The sequence below is a fragment of the Peromyscus eremicus genome, chromosome 1 (genome assembly GCF_949786415.1).
Source record: "Peromyscus eremicus chromosome 1, PerEre_H2_v1, whole genome shotgun sequence".
Classification (NCBI taxonomy): Eukaryota; Metazoa; Chordata; class Mammalia; order Rodentia; family Cricetidae; genus Peromyscus; species Peromyscus eremicus.
In genome coordinates this window covers 150,366,000-150,387,903 of record NC_081416.1, presented here as the reverse complement: position 1 = coordinate 150,387,903, position 21,904 = coordinate 150,366,000, and the positions used below count along the sequence as shown (strand labels likewise).

At 40.5% G+C, this 21,904-nt stretch overlaps 1 long non-coding RNA gene across 2 annotated transcripts; it reads right to left on the bottom strand.

Annotated features, from left to right (window-relative positions):
* Positions 1 to 3,724: 3,724 nt before the first annotated feature.
* Positions 3,725 to 21,840, bottom strand: LOC131902364 (uncharacterized). 2 transcript variants are annotated; one of them, XR_009377071.1, is made up of 3 exons: positions 21,757 to 21,840; positions 5,410 to 5,509; positions 3,725 to 3,800 (listed from the first exon to the last, which is right to left on the bottom strand). It is a non-coding gene; the product is annotated as an uncharacterized LOC131902364 (long non-coding RNA). The 2 variants fall into 2 exon arrangements; XR_009377072.1 differs by lacking the exon at positions 21,757 to 21,840 and adding an exon at positions 10,205 to 10,389.
* Between the last annotated feature and the right edge of the window lie 64 nt (positions 21,841 to 21,904).

Below are 21,904 nucleotides of genomic sequence, written 5' to 3'. Positions count from 1 at the left end.
ATAAATCATGGTATGTCCATGCAATTCAGATATGCCACTCGGCTTAAGAGTGACAGGGTACGAAGGTATAAAGCACGTGCAGTGTGCAAGGACTGCATGGTGCTTATGCTAAGTAAAGGCAGGAAAGAAACACAGCCATATCACTCACTATATTTACATTAAGTTCTGGAAAATGTCACCTAGTTTACAGTGACACAAAAGCAATCAATGGCTCTTTAGTTTGGACAAGGAATCAAGAAGGAGAGAAAACCACCTGTGAAAAGGATTATATGTTCCATCTTGATTGTGGTCACTGTTTCATGAGATTACATGTATGTTAACAATCTTTTAAATGTGCACACATACTTCATTATATTTCAATTCCATCTCAAGAAAGCTGATGTAAGCATGTCATGGATGCTTTGTCATGACCTTTGTCTAGAAAACATGAAATAAATTACAACAACTAGAAGTCATAATAAAAAGCAGTCAGCAAGTCTAATAATTAGTGTTTTTAGTATTAGACATTGAGGTTCCATTCTAGTGGTATCTAGTGGTATTTGGACTTGAACTTCCAGCCCTAACTTATCAAAAAACACATATGCTTTGATGGCCTTCCTATATAAGGAGGGAAAAATATGACTAGACAATCAGGTCTTGTTGTAAAATATTATTTTAAGATGTGTTACATGTATTTATGCCGTGGAACATTTGTTTAATGATGCAAAGATGTGTTGCATTCTTTTATATTGCATTTGTTTAACTCTGTGAGGCTGTGTTACTTTGCCTGCCTAAAACACTCCAATGGTATAATAAAGAGATGAATGGCCAATAACAAGGCAGGAGAAAAGATAGGCAGGGCTGGCAGGCAGAGAGAATAAATAGAAGGAGGAAAAGAATATAGAGAAGTGAGAAAGAGGAGGAGAGGAAGACTCCAGGAGCCAGCCACCCAACTACATAGTAAGCAATAGAGAAAGAAGTAAAGAAAGGTATACAGAAATAGAGAAAGATAAAAACCCAAAGGCAAAAGACAGATGGAATAATTTAAGTTAAGAAAAGCTGGCTAGAAATAAGACAAGCTATTGCCAGGCATTCATAAGAAAGAATAAGACTCTGTGTATTTATTTGGGAGCTGGGTAGCAGGCCCCCAAAGAGTAAAGAGCCAAAGAGTTAAAACAACCAGCAATAAGGTCTGCTTACTATCCTGAAAAGGTAAAGCTACAAGTCCACTCCAAGCTAGGGACAGCTCTAGTGTGATGCTACTCTTGGACAGCTTATGAGCCATCTGGTATAAGGACCATTCTGTTGATGCCAATCCTTTGTGGACAGGCTGAGGCTGCAAATGTGTGTACTTACATTCTCATTGTCAGAAAAATGCTCACAAAACAAACAACAGTAACCATCAACTCCAAATTCCCTAGTTTTGTCAGTTTTGAGCCACATAATGGTGAACATAATATTCGAGAGTGGAGAGTATGTAAAAAGTAGGGAGTTTTATCAGATATTGGAGAATGCAAATGTAATTATTGAGGCTAAAGACACAGCACTCAATACCATGTTGCTTATGGGGCAGACTCTGAACAGCAGCTGTCAGTCATATTGAGTGTACCATCCCTAATCAGCTGCAGTTCCCAGTCACCTGTCATTTATTAACCATGTAGCAAAAGAAATAGATCTGGGTCATTATAAAAATAATTGGTGGCTTGTTCTTGTACATGCCAGGAGATCCAGCCTATTGTAGGATATCTGCCTCTGGAATGAGAACATATAATACAAAACTTTTCCTCTCATTTTCCCACTTGATGACTGTGTGTTAGTAGAATCCTGTTTTTGCATTTCAGTATTCTAAGCTAATGCTGTCTTCATCATCTTAATTCTCTTTTAGAATCGCATTAATTTAAAGCCAAGTCCCATAGCCTCTCATCTCAGTCTCCTTCAATGTTATTTTTCACCTCCCCTACACACATACAAATCATCTTATTTTGCTTCAGATCTTGCTGTGAGCCCATTGCCCACTGGGTAGAAGTATTGACACTATCATACCATCTCATGTGAGTCCATTGCTGTTCCCCAGGCAACAGTAACTCTGAGAGTTTCGACTTAATCATGTCATGTCCAGCATTGTGTGAGCTTGGCAAAGCCAAGCAGGAATCTGCGCTATGCAGTGGAGGTCAGTGTGTTCAGTGTGCTTACATGCATCTTGCAGAGAGTAATTTTCTCTTATTGCTGGATGCGAATTTTCTAATTGTGTCTCACTGATGGAAATAAAATATGCTTCTTCCTACAACTGGCTCCAAAGGGAATTAAAAATAACACTCACATCAGGCACAAGATACGAAGAACAGAAACTATTATCCAGGATTTCTGAAGCCTTTGCTTTTGGTTTCCACTTGTTTTGGTAATTGGAAGGTGGAACAGATGGTGACTGTCTCATTGAATATGTTGTACCCATTGTAGCAGCCTGTGTAACTATCAGTTCTTCACAAGAAAGGATGCATTAGACGACACCAATGCTTTCCAAAGCATGAGGAGCTCAGTGGAATGGACCATTATGCAGAGGGTGGGTGGGGTAGACATAGACACACCTGCAGGACAATAGTTCTGGCATCTGCTGCAACCCACAGAGGAGGAAAAATGCAACACAAAAGTGCTGAGCTGTATTTGACTGGAGTTTTAATGATGAGAAAAAAAATTCCTGGATAGTTCTCCAATAAGGCTAATATCTCCCTATTTCTCGCCCCACCTTAGGACCAAAAAGACCAGATATAAACTATGTGCATCTTTTGTAATTTGCAAAGAGGAAGTTAGCCCACAGACAGCATCTCACAAAAGAGGAGCATTCCTGTGACCACTGTCTGTGTCAGGCAGCAAGCAGTTGCTGAGATAATCCAGCTTTTGGAGCCCATTGCCTGGCTCTAAACCTCCTCTTTGGTTATTTCAGTAAAGGCTGTCACTTAAAATAAAATTGGCATAACAAACAAAACACCACACTGGAGTGGAAATCAAGGTGTAATAAATACTGTCTTTGTGCAGCTCCCTTGTGGAGAACATTTCAGAGAGATTCAAGTGCTGGTTCTTGAGTTCAGCTTAATGATACGGCATCTTTTAACTTTACGTATTTTAAATTTGCAAGATAAATAGTCAAGTGGTTGGTTTTTTTCCTTCTAGATGTTTGGCATTAAATTGGAATGAGCAGAAAAAAAGAGAAGTAGAAGCAGGATTCCTACTAAAGAAACACTGCATTTGGAGGGGGGTGAGATTCCGAGCAAGGGTGTAACTTGGTGGTAGAGTACTTGCCCAGCATGTATGAGGTCCTTGGTTAAATCCCCAAGATACAGAGATGAGGATAAAAAGGAAAGAAGGAAGGAAGGGAGAAACAGAGGATAAGGAGAGAGAGAGAGAGGGAGGGAGAGAGAGAGAGAGAGAGAGAGAGAGAGAGAGAGAGAGAGAGAGAGAGAGAGAGAAGGAGAGAATAGAGATGGGGAGGGAAGAAAAATACTGTTAAATCATAAAAGAGCTGTCTCTACTGAAACTTGCATTGATTATATGTTCCTATTAAATGTAAATTATTCTGAACAATATTTTCAGGCTGTCTTTTCATACTGGATTTATACCTTTTTCCCATATGATCCCCAAGTTTAGCAGATAGTCCCTGCACTTGCACTCATCACAGTTAGAAAGTCCCCAATACAAAGAACATAAGAGACATGACTTATTTAGGCTAAATGTTGGAGTTAAAATACTCGCCTGGTCCCATATGTGTGGACAGAAAGTCTTGGCAGCTGGAGAGGGGTGGGAGAGAGGGTTGTTCATCTCAAGGCCTACAGGAAGCATCAGAGACACAAAGGGGATCAGAGATTAAAAAAATAGTCTCCTAGTGACATCACCCCAAGGACCTACTTCTTCTAGTTTGTCCCACCACCATAATTCTTCAGAAGCTCACAAAAGTTTGGTGGCTGCTGGGGCCCAAGTGTCAAACCCATTAACCTCTGGGGAAAATTTTACAGGAAAACCATATACAATTCCCTATAAAAAAAACCAAATACCTATTTAGTTAATGTCTGTATATTATAAATATAGTGCATGCTGATGTTGCTCAAAAATTAAATGGTCTTATTATATAGCACTTCCCCTTTTCTGTCCAATCAAAAAGGAAGGTTTTAACTTTAACATAGTAAAATTACATATAACAAAACAGTTATCAAGCAAGAATCACAGTTACAATATTCAGTCCATTTGTATTTGGCAAAATTAAAGAACATAGTTTATCTATCCTATATTTGTGAGTCTAAAGTTTTATATCTAATTTATCTTTTATCATAACCAAGAAAAATTACAATTATAACTATTTAAGTCTTCAACTACATCAAAGACCTCAGAAGGATATAATATTACCTAAGTAAACAGGACGTACATTGTAAACAACTTCCAAAAATCTAGAATGACAGGGACAACTGTCTGCCTGGACAGTCATCCAAAGTTCCTGTGCAATGTTGGGGCATCCTTCTTCAGCCCACAGGCCTAGAGTCTCTCATTCACTTCTCTCTGTGTCCTGTAGAATGTTTGGCAGTTTCCTCTACAAAGCAGGAAAACAAAGGACCATCTTGCCTTGCAAAGTTCAGTGTTCACCTTCCTATGGGTCATGCATGTCAAGTCAATACAACATTTTGTCAAACAGTCCAGTCAAGAACAGTTTCTTGCCCAAATGTTTGTTTGTTTGTTTGTTTCTTTCTTTATTTATTTCCCAAGAAGAAGATAAATTCCATATGGAATGTCTTTTATGCCTCTCTTTCTTCTTGAAGTAAATCGGTACCGCCAGGAGCAGACTTGTTTCACTGTCCAGAAAGTCTAAGTTTTAAAACATTTTAAATGCCATATTCTGTAGATCTTTGAAATGTTTGAAGATTACCTACCTAATTGAAATATATCTATGTATATCTAGAAAACTTAACTAACATGAGTATAAGTTTGATTATCATAGAAGACTATTAATCTGTATTTCTCAACTATACATTACAATTTCAAAGGAGTTGCACAAACAAAATACTTTAAACAAGAGTAGAAATATACATAAAGTATAACAAAATTAACTTTAAATTTGTATCAATAAACTAAAATCCATAGCAATGTAAAACATTTTTAAACAAGTTGTTACTCTTTAAAAGCAGGTTCAATAATCTACCCTTTTATCCTATCATATCTATATTATCCCATTTTCTTCTCTAGAAATTGATTGCATTTATAATAAACCATCTTTAAATAAAAATAAACATTTATAAATAATATTTTGGGAATCTGGGCATAGCTTCTTATACTATTTCCTGCTGGTTGAGGGTGCTGGCAATCTTATGGGGATCCTGAGAAAATTAAGAATTATGATCAAGTCCCAACTGGAGTAGTCTGTGAGGCTGCATTGTCTGAGCCAGTTACCTTGAAGCTGATCTGGATGTTGGAATATCTGGAGACCTCCCAGGGGGTCTTTCTTGATCAAACCATATTAGCCTGGAAGCAATCTATAGGTTCTCATCATCTGTGGAAATAAAAGCAGAACCTCTTTTCCAAAGCACAGTATCCTTAGACATAAATTTTGAAGTAAAGATAATTTTAAAACATACATCTTGTTTTAACTTAGTAGCCTTTACAATCAAATGTCTTTCTGTAGTTAAAATTTTATATATTTTTTTTATTTCTATAACTGTCTATATTCCTTTTCCTCTCTCTTCTAAGCCTACGTATATTTCTATACACATTGTAAACCATTTAGAGGTTTATTTAATCTGAATCTGTTTTATTGTGAACCCATTGCTTTATACTGCAGAGTGGTTAGAACAGAAGCAGCAGCCTTGGCTGTTGACTCCGCCCACCTCAGCTTTCCAACATGGTGGTGGTACATTTACAGGCAGCTCTGGGAGCCATTCTTACCACCAACTCTTGGAAGCAGTGGGTCTGTGCCTCCATTAAAGCAGCGTGTAGCCCAGAAACCTTTTGTTTCTTCGCTTTTTTTTTTTTTTGTCTGTACTAGCTAGCAAAAGCTATATCCACCATGCACCATGCTGCATTCTGCGCAGCTTACAGACATCACAGTGTACAGTGGCAGGAATCTGACAAGCTGCACTCAAGCCCATATGTCCTGAACCCGCCATGCTGTAGCTTAAGTCCACATGCCATGGTGTCTCTGTACCTTGGTACCTGTATATCTCAACCTGTATGAGACGTGAAGTAGAAAGCTGCTTTGGGCTCCACTGTTGTGTGTTTAGAAGCCCTTTTTAAACTCTTTTAGGCCTTATGGAAATTCTAGAGCCCTGCATTGGTACGCCAAAATGTAGCTAGAAGTTTTCCTGTATCCTGGCCAGAGCAGTCAGAACAAATCTCTCCCACTCATGTCCCCCAAGTAAACACATAAAGGCTTATATTAATTATAACTGCTTGGCCATTAGGTCAGACTTATTACTGACTAGCTCTTACACTTAAATTTACCCATAATTCTTATCTATGTTTAGCCACGTGGCTTGGTACCTTTTCTCAGTTCTGCCTTGTCATTTTGCTTCCTCTGTATCTGGCTGGCAACTCCTGACTCTGCTCTTCCTCTTCCCAGAATTCTCCTTGTCTGCTTATCCCACTTACACTTCCTGCCTGGCTACTAGCCAATCTGAATTTTATTTATCAACCAGTCAGAGCAACACATATTCACAGCATACAGAACAACATCCCACAGCATCTTATAATAAAAACCTGGAGCCAGATATTGGGGTAAATGCTGAAAGATCAGATAGACAAAGGAACAAGCCACAGCCACTTCTCACCTTGCCAACTCCTCAGTCAGCCAACAATCCTGTCTCCACAAATCCTCAGACTGAATGTCTATGAGGCCTCAACTGAAAAGGCCTAGTTCCTGTCTCCTCACGCCTTATATGCCTTTCTCTGCCCAGCCATATCACTTTCTTCCTAGTGCTGAGATTAAAGGAGTGTATGCTTCCCAAATATTGGTAGTAGAGGTATGAGATCTCTAGTCCTGGGATCAAAGGCATGTGACTCCCAGGTACTAGGATTAAAGGTGTGTCACCACTGCTTAGCTCTGTTTCTCTCCTAAACTGAATCAATCTCATGTAGTCCAGGGTGGCTTTGAACTTATAGAAATCCAGACAGATCTCTGCCTCCTGAGTGCTAGGATTAAAGGTGTGTGTCACCACTGCCTGGCCTCTGTGTTTAACCTAGTGGCTTGTTCTGTCCTCTGATCCTCAGGCAAGCTTCATTTAATATGCAATATATCAGCACATGCTTATTAGATAAAAGTGAGGCCACAAACAGAAAAGAAACAGACTATAATGTAGAGAAGTTTGTCCACAGGAAACTTTTATTCTATTTTTCCTGTTCGTGCAAAGTTCTCAAAAATATTTAAAAATCACTAAAGAGGTTCACTTTTGTGAGCTTCATTTTCTAATCAAGTTATAACTTACACTTTGTAGATGAATGCATAAATTGCTCAATAATACCATATTAATTCAATACTATTAAAAAGTGTTCTTAATGGTTTTGAATATTCACATTGTGTCTAAATGTTAGACTATTACAAGAAACACTCAGATGGAAAAAGCTGTATATAAGATCACTTTATATTAATTATTTATGTAGAAAACTTTCAGATATAGACTGAAAGTTGATAAGAACTGTGCCATTCATACACCATTAGCAGTTTATGAAAATGATGAAGGATATTATGAGGCTTTTTAAATGTTTGTTAATTTTATGGGCAAAACAGGAATCTCATTTTAATTTTCATTTCTTGGATTATGAGGAAGCTGAATACTTTTTTGTTTATTGTTCTCGTTCTACCTCATGAATTGTCCAGGTCATTTGTGGGCTTGTAATGAAAGGCTTTCAATTCTGTCCCTTTCATGCGTGTTCTCAACCATGGTGGGTCACACTCACACTTGATTGGTTTTGGGTTCCTAATTTGTTCCATTCATTTTTACTTTAGTTCTTTCTTCTGGGAAAAGTTTTAACTTGCATATAGATGAATTTTAGTCTTTCCACTCCCTTTGTGCCTCTTAAGCTTAGAAAGCCTCTCTACACATCTACTTTCAGAAGCTTTGAAGTTAAAAAATAGGCCATATTCATACGTACTTAGCCTTCAGTACAGCCAAAGTGTGTTTTCTGTAATAAATTATGAAAATCACAGTTGAGCAATTCTTCTGAAAATATTAAGCCACTGTTACACTATCACTAGGCTACTATAAGTGGTCTTTATGCCACTACTCAGGAATGCTTTTATTACACACACACACACACACACACACACACACACACACACACACACCATGCACACAGGCATATAAGGGTCATTGATTTCTGATTCCTTAACAAAGGGATCATCACTTTATCTCTGTCTGCAGTCAGCTCTGCCCAATGAAGTCTTGGTGCATTACAGCAGAAATCCATAGTTCCCCTTAGCCTCTGGCAGTCAAAATGTCACTACCTACCAATTTGGTCAGTTCCTTAATCCCAACTCTTCCATATCTGTTCCTACAATCTCCTTTACAATTCCATCAGTGTTTGTCTCAAAGATAATGCTACATCTTCCAAGTAAGTCCACTAAGCCAACATCTCCCAAGACTTAGAAGCCTCCAATGTAGACTAAGCCTCATCTTTAAGAAAGAAACACAATGATACTTATTGTTCCTTCTCTCATCAAAACTAATATCCATTTTCCTTTCCCTTAAGGTAGTGGTTCTCAAACAGTGGGTTGCAACCCCATTGGGATCGGACATGTCTTTCACAGGGGTCACCTAAGTCCATCAGAAAACACAGATATTTACATTACAATTCATGACAGTAACAAAGTTACAGTTATGAAGTGTCAACAAAAATAATTGTTGAGGGGTCACCACAAATGAGGAATTGTAATAAAGTGTCAAAGCACTAGTAAGGTTGAGAACTACTGCCTTAAGGCCAAGCCACACTCTGATTGCTCTAAGGCAGCTAATCCATCAAATCATCCTCCTTCCAGGCTGACATTCAACATGCTTTCAGGTTCCTCTACCTGAAATATTTGTTTCCAAATAAACAAATGTGTTAGCTTGTAGGTCTAGAAGTCAGAAATCAGAGCTGAGTTTCACAAGGCTACAACCCAGGTGTTGAGAGAATGCATCCGTCCATTTTAGGCTCTACAGAAGTTTAATTAGCTGTGCCTAGTAGGAGTTCTTAAGTCACTCTGGCCGTGTCCCTTGTGACCTCAACCTCTTCATCTTTGATTTTACTTTCCAGTTGTGAGGATTTCTGCTCTGTCACACATTCCTAATAATGTGCCATCAGAGGACAAATGCCTTTGGACCAGCTAGCTGATCATGGACTCAAATATCTGAAGCTCAGAGCCTGAACAAACCTTATTCTTCATAGATTGCTCACACATGGTGTTTATTATAGTGATAGAAGACTGACTAACCTACCCAACATTAGAGCCCTCCACATTCAGGTGCCTGTGGCTCCTCTCCATTTCCAAAGGCATCTGATGGTAGCCTCCTTACAGCTATCTGACTCCATTGCCTTCTTCTCTCACAAGGACTTATGTGGTGGGGCTGGATTTTCTAGGCTAGGACAAACTTGTCTCAAGAGCTTTTTTTGCTATGTAATATAACATGCTCTCAGACTCCAGGAACAGTGATGTAGACCTAGCCTGTGTGATAATAGGTAAGTGCATATGTTCAGTAGGATTTTTTCTTTTCTTTTAATGTTTTTCCCCAACTCTTTTTTTTTTCATTAATTTTCATATGCTCCTTCAGGAAAGGCAGCCCAAAATACTGTTTAACTATTTAATGAGAATTTAACAGATGGTGTTAAATTCCAATTCTGAATCTTAGTATCTAGAAATTAATTGAACAGATATCCTGTTCTTCATTTTCTAATTTATAAAGCAATCATAATAGCGTCTATCTCATAGAACTGTTGCCTTTATGGAATCAGTTCCCACAAGTAGAGAGCTGAAAATCACATAGAACACAGGGAATGCTTACGAGAAGTTAGCAGCTATCATCACCATCAACCAAGATCGCTATTTGATGTGTTCAATAAATGTTTTATGATTCCCCAATTGTATTCAATTTCTTGAATATCACTCTAAATTTAGAAGAGACAGGCACCTAAGTAAATGAATGACAGACACAATTTGCTGAAGACAAAGGCACAAAATGGAATGTGGATTCTTCTGCAGAGGCCAGGACATAATCACCTTGTGGGGCTCAGAAACCAGTGATGTGCCATTGACGTGCAGAGATTGAGAAACAGGGTTCAAGGGATGGAGAAGGGGGTGTATGCTTGAGTTTTCTCCCTTGGAATGATCAGTTCCATCCTGTGGGGGCTTATGAAGCATTGAAGCATCCTGGAACTGTGTAAAGTGGGAAAGACAAATGATTCAAAGAAGAATACTTTTGCTATTCAAATGCGAAAAATTATATATCTCAAATGGAGATGTTTTAAGTAGACAGATACATGGGCACACGCACACATACACACACATACACAGATCAATAGTTATATAATGGATGTGCATTTATATAAATATGTAGAAAGATAACATACACACATATATATTTATACATATAGGCAGGTTGATTATACACACACATACATGGAGAGATATAGGTAGATAAGTATATAGGAATGCTAAGATATTTAAATTTTCTTCTTTTTAAAAATTTAGTTTTTGATCTGGGGAGATGTCTCAGTAGTTTTACTACATAGGGTAAGGACAGAAGTTTGGGTCCCCAGAACCTGTGTAAGTGCTGAAGAACAGTTTCTAGCTCCAGCCTATAAAGGTTGAGACAGGGACCCCCAGAGTGAACTGGTTGATCCTGCCTCAGTTAATGATCCCTACATCAATCCTGGGCCTCCAAAATCTTAGTTTCCTACCTGTGCCCACACACATGCAAACATGAACGCACCACACATGCACACCATGCCGCCACACATGAAAACCGAAAAGGAAATATTTGTCTTTCCTGGGATATTAGAAAAACCCTTTAATACTATGAAATGATAAATTATTTAATTCTGTCATTAAAGAGATTAAGAGCTGAATTTAGGTAGTTTTGCATTGGACAGATGGATAATCAAAATGGAGGTCACATAATATGTGGTCAGGATCTCTTTGGTAAAGATTTGAACTATAATTTTTTAAAAATTTCCTTCTGAGCTGGACGGTGGTGGCACACACCTTTAGTCCCAGCCCTTGGGAAGCAGAGGCAGGCAGATCTCTGTGAGTTCAAGGCCAGCCTGGTGACAGCGTCAGTTCCAGGACAAGCAGGGCTGTTACACAAATAAATCCTATCTGGAAAAACAAAACAAACAAAAAAAACCAATAAAAGTGTTTCCTCCTAGCTCACTCTCTGACCTGCTCCATCCTTTTGAGCATGCCCATTTTTTATGCTCTTAAGTCTTTCTGTTCTTCAAATATCTTCTAATTCTTTTAATTTAGCATTTTAATTTAATAATTTATAACTTAGTAAGTGATAAAAATAAATGTTCATGGCAGAGTGTCCTTCATGGCAGCGTGATCTCTAGTCGTTTTCTTCCAGGTAGTTGTGGGGTTCAGAGAATGACACCATCTTTCATATCTTGCTTCATGATGAGAGATTGTGATAAGCACCATCAGGATTTTATGCAAAAATTAATTAACATTGTCAGTGAGTGAGAAGCTGGGGTTGGACCTCATGGGCTTGTTTGATACATTATAATCTTTTGGACTTTCTCATAAGTTTGTGTTCAAGGGCTGACCTAGCCTTGGTTGCATTTTCCGATTTTGGATACCATAGCATCACAACAGAGGCAGAATGCCTTTGAGGAAAGTAGTTTGCTTAATTTATTCCTGTAGATGCTAAAAATCCAAACACAGTGGTCAGGCTCTGGGGAGAAAACCTTGGCTGCATCTCCTGACGACTGAGAGCAAATGATGGGAATGCATATGGAAACAAGCCATCTCATTTCAAGACAAGAAGCCAAAGAGAGACAGGGAACAGCTAGTTCAGGCTAAAGGACGGATTCAGTGGACCTTCATCTCTAGTTACCTCTGACTAGGTACCCTACTTGAAAGTCCTACAGCACCTCCCAAATCCATCTGCAGCACACAGACTGGTAGACAAGCTGCTCTCAAACCAAAGCGGCAGGGTTGGCTAAACCACTGAACCACACTGAGGTTCTCCAGAAACAGATACTCACCCCAGGTCAACACAAGGTCCAGCAGGAATCCAGAGGACATGGTCACATGTTCTCCACTGCCGGTGGATACTGTCAGCATCTTCCTGACCAGGCACTGTCCAGGGAAAGGAAGGGCCAGGTGACTCTTGGGCCCCAAGAACCCATAGGGAATCAGGTCACCTCCTCAGCCATATCCAACAGCTAGCTAGAGACCCAAGTGAGGTTTTATGTGTGAAAGTGAACCCCCTGTATCTGCTGTTTATCTCCCAGGCATGAGCTTGCTAATGGTACTTAGTGGAATTTAATAATTGCTTCTCTTGAGCCCTTTAATAGTTTTCCCAGGTAAAGCACAATAGCAGTGATGTCCCATTATATATATAGTACATTTCTGACTACTGCATTCTGTTTCTGTAAAATCAGGGTTTTTGGTGCTCTCTGCCTTGGGTATGGAAAACTTGTGAATGGTGATAAACTGTGTTTATTGAAGCTTTTATTCTTACTGTAGATATAGCAAAGTACTGCCATGTCTAGGCTAGAATCCTTAGCACAGTTAAGGTAAGGCCAAAGAGGCATGTGAGCGCTGCCTTGCTGTATTTACATGTCACAGGAAATATGATGTTTCAGTCTACAGGAAAATAACTAGCAAAGCGCGCTCGGGGTATGGGGGGAGGACATGAGGAGGGTTGTGCAGGGGGGTTCACTATAAAGTGGGAGAAAAAGAAGTTTCTCAGAAGAAATAATAAAGGAGTTGTTCAAGAAACAATGAGCCTTCCCTCATTAGTGTGAGCAGGAGGAAGCATTGCTTGTTGGGAATGATGCAAGATGTTTTTCTGCACTGCTAAGAGGTTAAAGCCAAGAGGATGCAGTGTCCTCTCTCTTCCAAGAATCTATGTGATAAAATATTGAAAGTAAAAAATCCATATTAGGTTATGACTGATGTATCTAAGATCTGAAATCTAGATGGTAAGCTTGCTGAGTTATACATCTGCTGGCTAGCAAATAAGAGAATAATTGGCAACTTTTTTTAAAAGACTGACAGTGTTCTAGATTAAGAGAAGAATGGTAACTTTAATTAGGTGTTCTTTTTTCTTCCCTTTTCCAAACAATAGAACAGGGTGCTGTATTATGACACTTTTCAATGTAGAAATGTCTTGGTTAACCCCGGGAGGCTGCCTCAGGAACAGTGCAATAGAATGGCTCACATCTGAGTGGTCTGTGATTGTAGCAAACTTTCTTGTTGCTGGCTGTTAGCAACACAAGACTATTTAGGAAAAACTGGAGAGTTAAGAACTTAAACCTATATGATGCCCTTCTGGGTACAATGCATTATCCATGACTGCTCAATGAAATGCTACAACGCTATGGTTACAGCAGACTTACTTAGCTCCGTGCAGTTCAAGTTGGGCTTACGTGGTCTTTCCTGCACTCTCCATCTAGGTCAGCTGCCAGTCATCCTCAGCTCTGTGTTATGGAGAGTGGCTGACTGTCAGCTTGTCATGGAGGCAGTGGACCTGTGTCTCTCATTATCCAACAGACTGGTCTCAGCTTGTTGGCGGGCTCATGTGGCAGATTTCTTAAGGCAGCAAGAGAGAACAGGCCCTTATGTGAAACTACTTTAAACCTCTGTTTCACCACACTTTATAAATTCTTATTAGATAAAGCAGATTTCACAAACTGAAATATGTTCTCATGCCCAGTATCTGTGTGTTGGACGCCTGACTCCCCAGTACTTCAGAATGTGACTTTGTTTGGAATTACGGTCGGTACAGATGAACCCCTTGAGATGCAATCATGCTGGAGCAGGGTAGACCTCAGACCCCACATGACAGGAGTCTTCACAGAATGAGAACATTTGCAAACATGCATGTACAGTGGTAGACAGTGTGTTCAGACTGGAGTTTTGAAATATGGGCCAAGGAAACTACCAAAATTAATAGCAGAGACTTAGAGCTAATCCTCTGCAGAACCTTCCAGGAGCCTGGCCCTGCTGACAATTTAATATGTACTTTACACCATCCACAAGAGTAGATGATTAATGCAGTCTTACAGAGCCTTGGAAATATCAATACAAATCATATACAAGGTGAGAGCCAGTGCGGCGTGACTACCCATGAACACAGATATGGGTACAGGAAACTTAGGGAGTCTGAGGTGTGACTCTACGGAACAAGTCGCAGAAGGACAGAAGGGAAGACTGACAGGAGCCTTGCCTTAGTGTGCTCAAGTGATGTGCGCATCCACTAACTCAGGATTCCCATCTTCCTTGTGGTCCCTCACTGTTGCTATGGCATCAGGTTAATAAGATACGCAAACTCATTTGCTTTTTTCTTTTGAATTTTAGGAGTCAGTCTCTTCCTAACTTGTGTGCCATAGGTTCAGAAAATGTTTATTTGGTACATAAAATCTGTGAGTTCTTAAGGATATTATAATGAAGATGAAGACAATAACTTCATCTAACAGATGTAACTCAACAGGATGGGGAGAACAAACATTACAGGAGATGAAAAATAAAAAAGCATGCTCTAAAGACTTACTCAGATTAATACTGTTTTACTGCCAAAGCATTGCTTGGACACCTTTCATTGTTTACATTTATAGAAGTTAGGTTGTGTGTTTGTTTGTCTGTTTGTTGTTTTGTGTGCATGTGTGTGCATGCCACAGACTGGCTTCCACTGAAACTTGAGTTATAGGCAGCTGTGATGTGGGTTCTGGGAGTCTAACTCAGGTCCTCTGCAAGGTAGTACCAGTGCTTAACCAGTGAGCCATCTCTCTAGCTCCTGCAAATACAATTTGAAGTTACTATTCTATTTAAAGTACTTTGTGGAAATGTTTACAAGCTTCACCTCTGTTGAAACAACAGTGACCAATCACACAGTTGTCAGGAACTGAGCTGGTAGGGGGCAGGCAGCTTTCTTGGTGATGCGTTCTGAACTGTGGCTGTGCATGTAGACTGTTGTGTGAGCAGCAGAAACAATGTCACAGTAGATGGGGAAAGGGACATGAGTGATGAACATGAAATTAGCCAGAAAGTCCGCACCACTCAGCCAGTCAGGTCTGATTATTCATACAGGAGGATCCCAGGGCCCTTCAGTCATGGCAGTTAGATAGGGTGATTGGCAAGCAGAATTGCTCCATCATTCATGGACATGTATCAGAACAAGAAAATGCTTCAGGTGGGTCGAGGGATGAGTTGACATTGGAGACAAGCCAATGTTCACAGGAACTTGTTTCACCTTCAGAAATCTGCAACAAGGTCTAACTTCCAAGCATCACCTATAAGTTTCATGACTTCGTGGTGGAGACCAGCACTTCTCATCTTTGGCTACAGACAGTGATGCCTGGGATAAGAAAGAATCTGGGTCCCTTGTGAAAACTTCCCATTAATGGACTGAAACAGAACATTATCAGCACAAATTTTTAAAGTTTCCTAAGAAATTCTCTGATGTGCAAATAGGAACAGTACAGGAGATGCCATCTGAGATCCCTTTTGGATAACAATGAGAGGATTTTCATTAATATTTATTTACTACATGTAGTTTGGCATAATGATGGTAAACCAAGAGTCTCATGAGGTCTGTTACAATTGAAACTCACAGTCATGAGAACTAATATGACCGTTTTTCCTGTTTTTGTTTTTAAGACAGTATCTCATGTAGCTTATGCTAGCCTCAAACTCATGATCTTCTTGCCTCCACCAACCAGGTGCTGGGTTTCAGATGTACACCAACACACCCAGTTAATGTTTAGTTGTTCTCCAGCTATGGGTTAATTTTTTTTACCAGTGATTTTCTGAGTTTCCTTGTCTGTAAAAAGGAGGCTTTGGTCTAGCTAGGAGTCACACCATGAGTACTGAAAGGTAGTCCCACAGCACAATATAAGGTTAAGAACATTAGGTAGCCTGGGCTCAAATATCCTCCTGCTTTACCAAGTGTTACCAGTGAGTGGTGGTTTCAGTTATCAACTTGACATAATAGTGAATCCCCTTGGAAGAGATTACCAGTGAACTATTGTCTAAATCAGGTTATCCTATGGGCATATCTGTAGGGAATTGTTTTGATTACATTAATTGAGTTGGGAAGACCTGCCCATTGTAGGTGGCATCATTCCCTACATTTGAGTCCTGGACCATACAAGTGCAGAGAGGGGTTGAGCACAAGTGACTTGAGTAAGGTTTCTATTGCTTTGAAGAGACACCATGACCATGGCAACTCTTATAAGGAAAATATTTAATTGAAGTGGTGACTTATAGTTTCAGAGGTTCTGTCCATTATCCTCGTGGCAGGGAGCATGGTGGCACGCAGGCAGACAGACCTGGTGTTGAAAGAGTAGCTGAGAGTCCTACATCTTGCAGACAACAGGAAGTCAACTGACACACTGAGTGGTATCCTGAGCATAGGAAACCTCAAAGCCTCCCCCCACACAGTGATACACTTCCTCCAATAAGGCCATACCCACTCCAACAAAGCCACATATCCTAATAGTACTACTCTCTATGAGATTATGGGGGCCAGTTATAGTCAATCTACCACAACAAGCATGCATGCACACATTCATCTCTCTCTCTCTCCTTTTGACTCTGGACGTGATGTGACCAGCTATGGCCAAGGTCCTGCTATGACTTCATTGTACAGCTTTATTGTCTACAGTGTGTTTTATTAGCATTTGTATGTCATATGCACTGATAAAATCATTGCTATCAATCTTACAGTCATCTTGCCATGAACTGGAAATTTGAGCTGAAATGAACCCTTTTCTCTACTACTTTTTCTCTTTCAAGACATTTTATCATAGCAACAAACATGAAGCCGGGATATCATCTAAAGAACTTCATCTAGTTTTGTAACTTCTTTCTGCCTTAGTTTCCATGTCTGTAAAATGGACATTACCTCACAATCTTGCTGTGAAGGTTAAATAATTCAATGTATGTTAAGAGTTCAAAATGATTTCCAGATAGTGTTGTTTCCGACATACAAAGCATAATAGCTTATAAATTCATAGATTATAAGTACTCGCGTGGGAATAAACACTGCAGTGTGCATGAGCCATGCTAATCTGTTTATTCTATCCTTCCCCCGCCATCAGCCAAACTTAACCTGGTACACTCCTCATAGACTGTGGAATTTCAACAGCTAACATAAATAAAATACTTGCTGGAGAAAAAGCAAAACATGCTGAATAATTAAACTTAATAACCCAAATGGATGGTACTTGTTGTGTTATTATTATTAAGAGCCTGATAGAGCAGATAAACACTTGAGAATAGAGAAGGTCCACATGCTGTATGGGTAAGCGGGGGTGACTGATGCTCACATTCAATCCTGTGACCCTAGCTTCTGACTATTGGCATCAAAGTAGATACTTTTAAGGTGCAACAAACAAATTTAGCCAATGCCTTCAGGTATCTAAATTTTGTGTAAATGTTTTAAGAACCCTCAACTACAGTTCTTAGACCCCACTCCCACCCCCCATACAGCAAACACCAAACACCACAGTTGCACATGGTTTTCAGAATGTGGTCTCTGAGAATGTGGCACAGTCTGGGGATTTGTTAGAAAGAAAATAGTTTGGGAGCTTCTTTACAGATTCTCTGAATAAGGAGCCTAGGGTGGGGCCTAATACTGGGTGCTTCACCAAGCCCTGCAGAGGCTCTGATGGAATTTCAACCAGAGTCCCTGCTGGGATTGAAAGAGATTTAAATTCTAGGGCCATAACCCAGTAGCTGTGCAACCTCCATCAAGTCTGCCAACTTGAGGTCAACTGTGACCCAACATGTAACATGGGCAGGATGAGGGAAAGCTTGACAGCAGGGACTTGATCATGGTGCATGGCACAAAAGTGCTAACAAAATATACCATAGACCATAAAGCTGCACAGGGGAAACAATTTTAAAATTATGTTATGTATGAAGATTAAATGCTAGTCACCTTTTTAAATGTGACTCCTCTTTTCTGTTCCAGAGATAGTCCTGGTATTTCTTCCTGTTCCTCCTTCACTTCCAGGAGAATAGTTCTGTCATTTAAATCACTGAAATGTAACAAGCATTCTAGTCTAGTGGTCCAATTCAGCTCCATTCCACATGAAGGAACAGCTCTAAAAGAGAAAGTGTAATGTTTGTGCAAGCTCTCAGGCTTACAGAACAGGAGAGGGGGGAACCTTGGCCAGACCTGCATGCCAGACTCTATTTCATAGTGGGCTTCCATCTGTGACCTGCAACTATTAGGTCTCTTTTCTCTTGTTCTAAAAAGTGCTTTCCCATTCCTTGCTCTTACTGTTGGGACATGTTTTGTTTTTGTTTGTTGGTTTTGTTTGTAAATACCAAAGTGGAAAACCACTGGACTCATTAGTGAGCAATTTGGGTTTGTGTAAGTGATCCACCAAGAACCGTGAATACAAAGTAGAGAGGGGGCATCCTAGGCTGTGAGCTGCTAGGAGAATGTGCAAATCACACTCGTTTCCTGCCAGCCCTGGACTCCCTGGTCTCCTACACCCGGGAGAAAACTCACACAATAAATAGGGGGAAAGAACAGACCCAGGAAGCCAGGTGCTTAGGGTTTCCAACAAGTATGACTTGTCTAGTCCTATCACTCTAAAATGTACACAAACTATCAGAATGGTTGAGAAAGAAGTCTACTAAGGTACAGACTCCCAGAGCTGGAGAGATGCCTCAGTGCTGGAGAGTGCTTGCTGCTCTTGCAGAGCACTGGTTTGGTTCCCAGAACACAAGTTGAGCAGTTCAAAACTGCCTGTAACTCTTGCTCAAGGGACCCAATGTCCTCTTCTGGTCACCATGGGAACTTACACATACATGGAGCACACGAACACACACACACACACACACACACACACACACACACACACACACACCTGAAAAAGAACAGGCTTATAAGCCAGGTGTAACAATGCATACCTGTAACCCAGAGTGAGGAGGCAGCACAGACTGAGGAGGCAGCAGAAAGAAGACCACGGTTTGAGGCTACCCTGGGCTGCATAGTAAGACACCCTACCCCCCATTTCCACAACAAAGAAACAAACCAGAAGTAGGATTATTTTTTGTGATTCAACACAATGAACTGTTGCTTGGAAATCCCTAACCTAGTTCTTACTACTTACTTAGAGCTTGGACACTACCAACAAGTCTCTCATCCCCACTTAGAGAGAGGGACCTCATTACTAGAAGCTTATGGTCCTATGTTCATGAGTATGGAATCTAAGCCAGACCTCCTGGTTCCCATTCCTGGCTCTCCTAGTGAAGATCTATATCTTTATTGTTAACACACACACACACACACACACACACACACACACACACACACACACTCCATGCTTATCTGATACTCAAACACCTTTACATTTTATGCAAAGCCCAAAGAAGCAGAACCCAGTGCCTATTCCCATTGCATAAGCTCTTAAGTTCACCTGTGCTCCAGTCCCTAAGTAGCATGTGGTCCAGTCATTCGTGACTGGGTACATACTCTTCCTAAGACTGCCAACCTAAAAGATTTGGGGATGCTGCCACCCCAGGGGGGGGGCACAAGACAAAGGTCGGAGCTGTGATCTTAGGACTTCCCAGGAAGCTGACTGCACTTCACTGCTTAGCCAAGCTCCACTTCCCACCCTCACTCCGGGGGTCTTTGTGTTAGCCAGGCCTTTTAATAACCCTCTTTCAGCTTAAGTTGTCTAGGACTGCAAAGTCTGTCTCTCCTTAGAAAACAGTAAATAAAAGCGATTATTCACAAAGACAACGCAAAACAGGCCTCCAATTTAACTGTTATAAGAAAAGAAAAAATAAAAAGAATATTTAGGCAATATTCTATCAGCAGCGTTCCTCCCACTGAGAATTTACATGCAAAGGGAGTTCCAGAAAGCTTTATCCAGTGTGTGACTAGGAAGAAAGAGACTTTATTAAAAATGGGTCCTTGCCAACTGCCTGGCCCATGTTAAGCAGCTGAAGGTTGGAGGACAGATCTGAGTTCTCACCCATCTCTCTGTGTTATCTCTGGAGTCCCCTGTGCTTTGACACACTGATTTGAGACTGGACTGCTCTAATCTGTGGTGAAGGCTGTCAGTGCCAGAGTACACAGTGAAGACTGCAGTGTTCCCCCATCCCCAGCACACAGGGAAGACAGCACAGCAAAATCCCTGCACACAGCCTGGACTCACTACCAAGGCCTCAGGGAGGCATGGAGGGGAGGAGAAAACGGTTCCCTTCTTCACATCCTGTATATGTGAAGAAGTTGTAGCATCCACACTCAGAAGGTAAAACCAGAAAGAAAGTGACTTTGCTGGGGTGGACAGAGAGCCTTTGTTCCCTGAAAGAATGAATTACCCTGAAACTGCCTCAAGCACTCCCTCACTTGTCCCTGGTGACCCATGGAATCACAGCCTTATACTGCCTCTTAGTTAATCCACTGAGTAAACTCAAGGTCATTGCTTAGCTTATGGGAAATATTTATGTTTACTGACAATATGGCACTGAATAACTCCGAATACCAGACACTGCTTGAACTCTTTAGAAGTATCTTCACATTGACACCAGGGCTGGGGTGCCGGGCCTCATTAAAATAGTCAGGAACTGTTCTGGCAGTTCAGGGAAACAGTGAGATCCAAAGCATGATGAGGATGGACCCTGCTGTGCTAACAGCAAGTGAGACCAATGGAGCTTTTTGCAAGAAATCCTATTGTAAAGTTGAAAGTACAAGAAAGGAGCAATCTGGCCTTTCAGCGCAGGCCTTCAAATGGGGTTGGAAGTCGGAGAAAGTCAAAGGAAGAAGGCTCATTATAAAAATCTATACCCCTTGGGTGATGTTTCTATACACAACATCAGATGCATACAAAATTTAATTAAATGTGTGCTCTCACCTCTAGCTATTTTTATACTAAATCCAAACTACAGTTGGACAGTAAAAAGTGTGGAATCAATTTAGAGGTGTTCCACACTGATGTGTGTGTTGTATATTGTTAACCACCAGCAAGAGGCTAGCCCAAAAATCTCTTCTCACATGATGGGACTTATGGGCAGTTCAGGTTTCAGGAAACTGTGGGGCAGGCTGGGCCACTAGAGACCACCAGCTACAAAGTCATACCAGTGTCCATGCCGCAAGTTAAGGAGATGTCCTGAGGTTGGGTGCAGATTTACATCAGAATAAAAAGATCCTTGACCTTACTCTTTCTGCCAATGAAAAGTTAGGTTCATTACAGAGCAAATCCCATATCTATCTTGAGTTGTGTAGCATGCTATTGCTGCAAAGAACCTTAGCAAATTGTTATTCCCTTGTAATGCACAGTAATTTATTTTTAAAAATCAAGGCAGGAGATGTAGCTCTGTGGTGGAGCAATTTCCTAGCAAGTGGAAGCCCCAGGTTCAACAGCCAGCATCACAGAAAGCATAATCTGAGATCTCCTAAAGAGAAGACAAGAATTGTATGAACTCTACTCTTGGATTCCAGGTATTTATCACTAATCTTTCATAAAGATGCTCAAATAATTACTAAAGAAGTAGAAAGGGAATGAAAAAGAGAAGGGAAGAATGGATGGAGAAAGGGGAAGAGAGAAGGAGGAGGGCTGGGAGGGAAGGAGGCCAGTGCTTACACATCAAGATCTATAATCAGCATCAGGAAGATGTAGAAATCAGTGGAGTTTGAAGAGGCATCTAGATTCAGGAGACTATAGAAGAAAGAGAACCAATGACACAGTGACTTGGTTGCTGGGTGTAACCATGGAAATGATTGAGGAAAAA